This window comes from Adiantum capillus-veneris, chromosome 18 (assembly GCF_014529385.1).
Source record: "Adiantum capillus-veneris isolate H3 chromosome 18, ASM1452938v2, whole genome shotgun sequence".
Lineage (NCBI taxonomy): Eukaryota > Viridiplantae > Streptophyta > Polypodiopsida > Polypodiales > Pteridaceae > Adiantum > Adiantum capillus-veneris.
In genome coordinates this window covers 67,990,285-68,000,595 of record NC_140948.1, presented here as the reverse complement: position 1 = coordinate 68,000,595, position 10,311 = coordinate 67,990,285, and the positions used below count along the sequence as shown (strand labels likewise).

General features: G+C 42.5%; 2 pseudogenes; one reads left to right on the top strand and one right to left on the bottom strand.

Moving 5' to 3' along the window:
- Positions 1-6,112: 6,112 nt before the first annotated feature.
- LOC147435832 (uncharacterized) lies at positions 6,113-6,716 on the bottom strand (annotated as a pseudogene).
- Positions 6,717-7,004: 288 nt separating this feature from the next.
- LOC147435831 (uncharacterized) lies at positions 7,005-8,474 on the top strand (annotated as a pseudogene).
- The last annotated feature ends 1,837 nt before the right edge of the window (positions 8,475-10,311 follow it).

The window sequence follows — 10,311 nt, the reverse complement described above, 5'->3', positions numbered from 1 at the left end:
GTCTATGGTTAGACTTGTAGATAATCCACGAGTTAGACCATCCCAAATCCAAAAATGGATAAATAGGTGATACTCAAGAGATAAAGATCCGAGAGATCACGTAGTGGCTTTCAGAAGAGTAATTAGAGCAGAGGAAGTTTTGTATTTTGCGACACAGTTTGCAAGATTTGGACTGACTCTAGAAGATGACGTGGCTACATGGTTTGACTCAGTGGAAAGATGGGATTTTGAGACTCTTTACAAGATGTTTGAGGAATTCATCAAAAATTTGTGCAGAAAGCCATAGCTCATAATACGATCTTGCATATCCACAGATTCAAACAAAAAGAGGGTGAATCAGTACGCAAAGCGACATTACGGCTCAAAAGATATGTCAAGTTATGTCCAAGAGCAGAACTACCTACGCAAGCATGGTTAATGCTGATCTTTATCCAAGGCATGAGGCACGTGGGTCTTCAAAAAAATTTGCAGATGATAAAGAGCTTGACGCTAAACGAATTGATCAAAGAAGCTAAACGAATTGGTGCGAAATTGAGAGAAAATGGACAAACCATACGAGGGAAGAGTGTTACTATGGCATGGAATATGCTAAGGAGAGGTATGTACAACCTATACCAGTAACACCTACTCCACCTAGATACGCTATGGGAAATGCACCAGGTCCAGTGGGAGTTATAAGACCACAGCTTGTCTTAGGACAACAACCTCCACTTCCAGGTGCTAGAATACATGAGATACACGCCGATGATGGAATAATTTAATAAATAAATGCTAGTACCAGCTACAATGTATTATAACAACCAAAGTGGGTACTGCCCTTCGAAGCGACAGAAGATGAGAGAAACACATGGAATCGTGAGGCCGGTACAACCTCCACCTCGTGTGTTTTGACTTGAAGAAAGAAGCTACGAGATGGATGAAAGGACATTGCGGTTCATTGCTAATAGAGGCTTAGCAAGTTTAGAACATGTTTACAACCAAGAGGAATTGCAAGACGAAGGTCCTCAACTAGAGATAGATTGTCACAAAAGTCGTGGCAACCACTTGTCAAACAATGTCCTCAGATGGAGATCACTCAAATGAATGCCTATTGTCTTGAATCACATTCAACAGATGGGAAACCGAGAAGTGCTAGTTCAGAGGATCAATATTGGTTGAGAAGGTTAATGAGTCATTAGATGCCCTCCTTAAAGCCTATGAAACACGGCTAAAAAACAACCAAACCCAAGAACATGATTGGATGACATATCCATATGCGGAACTAGAAAATGAAAGTAGGCTTGAAATGTGCAAGAAAATGATTCAAACAACCCAAGCTTGCCTAGAACCACTAGTTGGAAAACCTAAGGATGTGATCACGAATAGTCCCACCAAACCAAGAACGAAAAGAGCCAAATTCTAGTCATGAGAACATACAAAATCTCAAGGACCCGCATTAGAACCAAGGATAGTGTTGAATACCACAGATAACTCTTCCGAGGGATTTTACATGGCTATACCTGACAGATGTAAAGAAATAGATGGTCTTGATAAATTGTGGAAACAAGTCAGAGAGGCCAATGAAGCAAGTGAGATAAGTAGACAAGTAAACCAAACGGTGATGGAAGAGGAGTGTCTCTTTCACCAACAGAGGAATTTAAGGCTGGATGTCAAATGAATCTAGAAGTGGAATCATATTGGAAAGACAAAGGATTTTTATAGTCTATGGATACTCAACCCCATTCATTAAGAACGCTATCGTCCTACACGAGAGAGCACGAGGCCAAGTCAGAGGTTGTTGCAGTCCCATCATAGAGACTGTCTCCCAACAAGGTCATCGATTCAAAAGGACTGATAGACATTTTGTCGACACCAGTCAACTGTATGATAATGTTAGCCGAGCTTCTCAGAATACGACCAAACATGTGGGCTACTGTGGGAAAATGTCAAGAGAAATTTGGTGTTAAAAAACCAATGACTCAAATCGAGGAAGGGATCAGAGAGTTGGAAATGCCTCAGTTAAACATTAGACACAGTGCCACTAAACAAGGTTAGAGAGTATTATGAGGGAGAAGATGGGAACACCACTCTTCTTGTTAAAAAACCAATGACTCAAATCGAGGAAGGGATCAGAGAGTTGGAAATGCCTCAGTTAAACATTAGACACAGTGCCACTAAACAAGGTTAGAGAGTATTATGAGGGAGAAGATGGGAACACCACTCTTCTTGCCGATGATGGAATAATTTAATAAATAAATGCTAGTACCAGCTACAATGTATTATAACAACCAAAGTGGGTACTGCCCTTCGAAGCGACAGAAGATGAGAGAAACACATGGAATCGTGAGGCCGGTACAACCTCCACCTCGTGTGTTTTGACTTGAAGAAAGAAGCTACGAGATGGATGAAAGGACATTGCGGTTCATTGCTAATAGAGGCTTAGCAAGTTTAGAACATGTTTACAACCAAGAGGAATTGCAAGACGAAGGTCCTCAACTAGAGATAGATTGTCACAAAAGTCGTGGCAACCACTTGTCAAACAATGTCCTCAGATGGAGATCACTCAAATGAATGCCTATTGTCTTGAATCACATTCAACAGATGGGAAACCGAGAAGTGCTAGTTCAGAGGATCAATATTGGTTGAGAAGGTTAATGAGTCATTAGATGCCCTCCTTAAAGCCTATGAAACACGGCTAAAAAACAACCAAACCCAAGAACATGATTGGATGACATATCCATATGCGGAACTAGAAAATGAAAGTAGGCTTGAAATGTGCAAGAAAATGATTCAAACAACCCAAGCTTGCCTAGAACCACTAGTTGGAAAACCTAAGGATGTGATCACGAATAGTCCCACCAAACCAAGAACGAAAAGAGCCAAATTCTAGTCATGAGAACATACAAAATCTCAAGGACCCGCATTAGAACCAAGGATAGTGTTGAATACCACAGATAACTCTTCCGAGGGATTTTACATGGCTATACCTGACAGATGTAAAGAAATAGATGGTCTTGATAAATTGTGGAAACAAGTCAGAGAGGCCAATGAAGCAAGTGAGATAAGTAGACAAGTAAACCAAACGGTGATGGAAGAGGAGTGTCTCTTTCACCAACAGAGGAATTTAAGGCTGGATGTCAAATGAATCTAGAAGTGGAATCATATTGGAAAGACAAAGGATTTTTATAGTCTATGGATACTCAACCCCATTCATTAAGAACGCTATCGTCCTACACGAGAGAGCACGAGGCCAAGTCAGAGGTTGTTGCAGTCCCATCATAGAGACTGTCTCCCAACAAGGTCATCGATTCAAAAGGACTGATAGACATTTTGTCGACACCAGTCAACTGTATGATAATGTTAGCCGAGCTTCTCAGAATACGACCAAACATGTGGGCTACTGTGGGAAAATGTCAAGAGAAATTTGGTGTTAAAAAACCAATGACTCAAATCGAGGAAGGGATCAGAGAGTTGGAAATGCCTCAGTTAAACATTAGACACAGTGCCACTAAACAAGGTTAGAGAGTATTATGAGGGAGAAGATGGGAACACCACTCTTCTTGTGGAATTTCAAGGTGTAAAAGCCATGGCAATCCTTGACAGTGGAGCTGGTGTTGCCATCGCAACAAAAGCAGTCTAGACAAAAATGGGAAAAACCAGCAATGAGGGCTAGTAGGATGAAACTGCACCTTGCAGACGGACACATGGAAAGGCCCATAGGACTGCTAGAAAAAGCAATTGTTACTTTTTGTGGAATTGAATATGAGCAAACCTTTTCTATGGTTGACTTTGGCAAGAAGAACAATTATAATATCATTCTAGGAAGACCATTCATGAGACAACTGAAAATGGTCCAAGACTGGGGTTATGATGACTATATCTACTTGAGACATATGGAACCACAACAAGGATAAATTTGAAGGCCCATAAGAACAGGGATGTGACAAGAACACCTATGGAGGAGTTTGATTCCGTTATTGTAGCAGGATCAGAACTTCCAGCATGGTTGGGTAATCCTAAAGAACTGTGGATGCGTGGAGCTTCATAATGCGGAAGCTTAAAGGGAGAGGAAGGCATCCTAGAAAGGGAAATTGAAATACGGATTACATCCCAAAACTCGTTCCTGAGGAAGAATCAAATCCACTTGAATGGGAACACATCTTGGCTACTCTACATGTGTGCGCTATTCAAGATGATCCAACAACGAAGTTTTGTGATGAAAATGGCTATTATATCGTTCCTTACTTTTCACTGAGTGTGATTCAGGAAAACGAAAACGAATAAGAAGACGAGCTCTACGACTCTGTAGAACACTTGGCACTTCAAGAAGATGCTAACAACGGAAATCCGAATGACCCAACAACAATAAGCATGAAACTTTAACTAATGTGCGGTTTTATGATTGTCCATATCAAAGACCCAGGAAACAATGTCATCGCCGCTACAAGAATAAAGTGCATCAAAAGTAGATTCCAAAATCCTCGATGGAAACACAATCGCACAACAAGCATCCTCATACACCTCCCATACATGAAGAAAGACTCAACCAAGAAGAACACAGCCATGTCAACGAGCTACCAATGCTCTAATCAAGTGGATACCTAAGTCATCCCAGAAACAACAACCCAAGGGCAAGCAAATAGTAACATTCCATAACCAGCCAAACCACAAAGGGAAAGTGTTAGAATGTAGCCTTGTTGAGGATAGTAGCGATAGTGATGATTCTTATGACATTCCCTACCAACCACTCAAGTCATCACCATCACTAGCAGCTTCGTAACAACCAAAAAAGGCCAAAAGGAAAGAACAACAGGTCAGAACCAAAAAGTTCGACAAATCAGGATACTAAAGAGACAAATTGGCCAAAAGCAGGTATGGATCAAGAAGATGAAGATCTCTGATGAAAAATCACAAGATCCAATGCCAACAGAAAAACAATTGAAGCTTGCAAGAACATCTTAAAAAACACAAAGTCGCAAGCTTTCGTAACTCAGATTTGGGTTTCAAAGAAGTTGACTGATTCCAAAATGGTTAGATTGTCAACTTCCAAAGTCTGAATCTCGTTGCCAACCAAGAGTACAAGATCTGAAGCAAAGACCACTGAAGACTCACACAAAGACAAGGTGGATCCCAAAGCAGTCTCTTCAAACACAAACAAAGCAGGGACAAGTACGGGTTCCCAAACGAGCAGCATCAATGAAACAACCAATAATCAGGAAGAAGTGGGTCCAAAAGGGAACCAATAAACCTACTGTTACTGCACCATCTCTTGAATTCTTTCAATTCCTCCTACGGTTAGAGTAGAATTAGAAGGAGAACCCACTCTGAGGAACAATGCCAAATACAACGAACAACCACAAGGTAAAATGGATTCCAACGAACCCCCAAATAGATGAGTCTTACCAAACGGCAAGCGAACATTCTCGAGCAAAGAAAAAACCGAGCTACTTTCTCACAAACATTGAGCTTTGTTTTATAAACAACATCTCATGTGACATTCTATCAACATTGCAGTCACATAATAGTTTATTTGATTTTTTTGGGCTTTTTTTTTAGTTTTTGGAGGTTTCATGCCGCTCCCATGCCGACTCTCTCTCTCTCTCTCTCTCTCTCTCTCTCTCTCTCTCTAAAAAAATGGAGGTTTGATGCCGCTACCATGCCAACCAATGTTCGAGACAAGTGTGCCTTAGCTTAGCCTTGAGCTGATTTTATCACTAGTTTCTCTCACAAATGTTTTGGGTGAGCATTGGATGTTGAAAAATCAAAATAGATGGAGAGGGAGAAAATCCGCTTGGAGAAATTATAAAAAATAGAGTTAAATTGTAAAAAAATGCCGATTAGTGGGAAAACTTTCCTAGGTTTGAATCTACCATAAAGGGAAATTTGTATGATTTTCCTTGGGAACATTGATGCCAACTCTCTAGACCAATCAAGTGGATGGATCTACTTCCATATCAAAATAGTTCTTTGGACCAATCATGACCACTATATCAACAATCAAGTGGATGGATCTACATCCATACCAGAATATAAAACCTTATACCATTAGCGACGTCTCCAAAAGAAGTTAGAACTACCATGTACTCTCACCATCACCCCAAACCACCTATCCTACCATGAAGCTCTTGGATTTCTATAGTACAAAGTTGCAACAAAGTAAAAAATTCCTTATTTGCATGAGCCTAGACATGGGTTCTTTATCATCACTCCATAGCTTTGACTTTTCTTCATTCTCATGAAGATACTGCCAGGTTCCCTCTCCCTCTTCTTCAAATTAATGTTAATCCGAGTAGGCCTAACATTGACACTACATTTCTCAGGTACAATAGCTTTACACAAACACAACACAACACAACAAGACAATAATCACCCAGACGCTAGTTCTTGCCATCAATATCACGGACCTTCTACTCCAAGGATCTTGACTTAAAATCCACATCAACGTCAATTTTCTCCTTGGAGGCCCTTTGAAGAGAGATATCTAGATCTTTTACTTTTCAACATCCTAATCCCAACTAAAACTAGACAAGCTTTATAATGAGCTGATGATCTTTGAATTTTTGAGGTATGAAGTAATGTGGCCTTCCCTTGATATTGCGGAGACAAGGCTGCTACCATTTCTACTGTCTATATCTCAGAGGATATAAGACTCTGCACATGAGGTCACGACGACATCGCGTAGCTTGGTCAAGCAGAGCTTTGAGCTCTACCACGTTCTCTGAAATATCAGCAGCCATCGCAAGCTCCACAAGTCTCTCTCTCTCTCTCTCTCTCTCTCTCTCTCTCTCTCTCTCTCTCTCTCTCTCTCTCTCTCTCTCTCTCTCTCTCTCTCTCTCTCTCTCTCTCTCTCTCTCTCTCTCTTTTTGAATTTGTAATAAGTGGGCGGATTTTATTCACCAAAAAGCAAGTACAGCAGTGTAAGAGTAGGGGCAAAGCTTCAACCGCAATGGGGAGCAAAGCTAGTTGCTGACACCCTATTGCAGCTTGGTTGGTAGGGGGTCAATATCACGATATCTGGGGGGATAATGTACTCATCATGGAGGGCGGGGGTCGGCATAAGTAGGCGTTATAATATAGGACGGCATCGTTAGTCGCAAGGACTATTCATTAAGGAACCGTGGCACGGTTGGTGGAGGTGTTGACCGCATAGCCGAGATTGATGCCGCATAGGCCAGGAAGGATGGACACACTGGAGCTCTTGAGTGCAGAGCCCAAAGATGCGGACAATTGCTTGATGCAGTCGCAAGCAGTGACACAATTCACGCTCTCACCCCCTTGGTGAGGGAGTACAGTGACTTCACCCCACCGCAGCACGTCGATGTCAATGAAGGCGCTGACATGGGTCCTGTAAGGTAGCCTGCGCACGGAAATAGCTTGCTTTGCACTATCCTGCACGAGATTTCTACCTCCCCCTTCTCGGCAAGACTGCCCGTCACCACTAGCGCCGCCACCACCCTCGAGCTGCTGCTTCTACTACCTTCCATGATAACTCTCTAGTTTTGCTTTGCCCTCGCAAACACTATCTGGCTCATAGCACTGCCAATCTCACTTTCTCAATGACTGACCTCTCTCTACCAAAAACTTTTTTAAAAAAAGAAAAAAGCTGTTGAAACCAGTTCGCGCTGGCGCGGACTGGTTTCAGCAGCTTTTTTTTTAAGTTTTTGGTAGAGAGAGAGAGAGAGAGAGAGAGAGAGAGAGAGAGAGAGAGAGAGAGAGAGAGAGAGAGAGAGAGAGAGAGAAATAGAGAGAGAGGCGCCCTGGTGCACTCCTCGCACAGCTCGCAGGCAATCAACGCACTCCTCGCAGTCTTACTCCTCCCACAGCTCGCAGGCGATCAGCGCACTCCTTTCATAGCTCGCCTCCTCGTAGTCTTGCTCTCTCTCTCTCTCTCTCTCTCTCTCTCTCTCTCTCTCTCTCTCTCTCTCTCTCTCTCTCTCTCTCTCTCTCTCTCTCTCTCTCTACCAATTTTTTTTTTAAAAAAAGCTGCTGAAACCGGCGCGGACTGGTTTCAGCAGCTTTTTTTTTATTTTTTTTGGTAGAGAGAGAGAGAGAGAGAGAGAGAGAGAGAGAGAGAGAGAGAGAGAGAGAGAGAGAGGGAGAGAGAGAGAGAGAGAGAGAGAGAGAGAGAGAGAGAGAGAGAGAGAGAGAGAGAGAGAGAGAGAGAGAGAGAGAGAGAGAGAGAGAGGGAGACCTGATTGCCTGCGAGTGGGTAGTCGCGGCTTACTTGCTCGCGCTGTCAGGGGGAAACTCCTCGCCTTCCACTGTCAACATCAAGAATATTCTTGGCTCAGTTGGTTCCGAAGCTGATGATGACAGGATAGACTTGCTGTGTAGCCGAAAACGAGAAGTTTTCTTCTGTCCATGCGGGTGGAGGTGGTGGCGTTGTTTTCAATGCAGGAGGTGGTGGTGGTGCAGGTGCAGTTGAGGAGAAAGAGGAAAAGAAGGAGCCTGAAGAGGAGTCGGATGATCATACGGGATTCAATATGTTTGACTAGAGGCAGTGAACCGATTTTGTAATGCTCTTTCTTTAGATGTAATAGAAGTATATTTTTAGATGGTCAAAAGAGAGAGAGAGAGAGAGAGAGAGAGAGAGAGAGAGAGAGAGAGAGACTTCTTGGCTCTCAAGCTACCTCCTATGGGATATGTACGCGAGCAAGAGAGAGAGAGATGTGATGAGCGTCGGCATGGTAGCTAGAGGCGCAACCTATTATCAAGAGGATGCATGCTGGAACCAGTCCGCGCCGGCGCGGACTGGTTCTGACATGTTTCGAAAGGGCAGAGACTACTGAGAGAGCGAGCCAAATGGAGCTACAACACGTCATGCAAATGTAAGTAGGGGCCTACATTTGTTATCGCCAGGCGGCTGCCCGTTGCAAGGACCACGAGGTCATGAGAGACTCCGACTCGCAGTGTTCGGGAAAAATCATTTTTCCAAATACCAATTTCCTTTCCTTGTTTATTTCAAGAGGAAATTTCAGAAAATTAGGCTATTTTTAAAAGATTTTTACACTATTCTTGTCTATTCTGGGGCGGCATTTCTCCTTTGTCCCGTGCCCTCAACCAACATTTTTGAAATTGAAAACGGCACGATATTAAGCTGAGACACATTTTTCTTGAATTGAGTTCACACACACACACACACACACTATACCCACGATATGCCGTTTTTGGCACGTTTCACAATGGTGGAGACACAGGAAGGGGGGTGGCCACATCCCATGCAACACAATAGAGGATAACTTGGAAGCAGTAATATGGTGTGTCTCTCATTAATTTGTTTTCAAGTAGCATGTGATGTCTCATTACTCCACATTGAAGTATTGATCACTTATGTTGTTACTCCATTTCGGCTCCATCTAGTTGCTCGCTTTCTTTGACTTTCTGCTCCGAAAGGCATATGGTATATGTTCCTTTTGTGTCCAAATTAAATTTTGGTTTGGCGTGATGATGACGCTGGTCACCCTTGCTCCATGGAAGCAACTCTCCTTCACAATGCATCATCACTGTCATGCATAGCTCATGCTTGAGCTCCATCTCCCCATCGCCAGCCACCCAATGCATTCTACTTCCACCCTCGTCACTAGCATTTTGTATTCTTCGCACAATGATCGATTGCATGAGCAACGGTTTTCTATTGGACACATAGCTATCAGGTCAAGCTTTGGGTTATGATTGATATCTTCATTGGAGTGTTCATTGTGCTCATCTTTGTCGCTATGTTGGCTCAACTCCAGAAGCAAATCTAGGAAAATAGAGAAAAACCTATCTCTCTTTATTCCCATTGTAGGAATACCAGTCGGAATTCCTCAAAGAGGCCTCGGCCATCCATTTGATGGTGCACCAGTTCATATTGACAATTTTGTCAAAAAAAAAAGTGGTGGTTCAGGCAAGTCAAAATATTGAAAAGGATGTGGAAGATTGGATAGTAGAGTAAATCATGCAATTAGTTGGGCTTCAGAGTCTCCTTTCTATGGTAGCTTGTTAGTAGAAAGGTAGCATGACTATTGGGATGACTTATCTATGCTATCATAGAAAACTTCAACGAGAAAGCATGAGACCTTATAGAAGCCTATATATCGCAGCAAAAAAGAACATGCCTATTAGCCTCATAAGAAGGTCCTTTAAGTCAACCCCTAAAGACTTTGCACTGCTATAAGGTTCTAACATGCAATTCTTTTTGTTGGTCGGTATGCACATTTTTTTCCTACTTAATGCAAAGAAAGAATTTCAAGAGTAGCCAAGCTTCGGTTGATGAGGAAAGGAATTTGAAATGAGAGGGTGGGAGACCTTAGCTATCTATGGTAGCACTATTCTTTTGGGCCAAATCTTAGA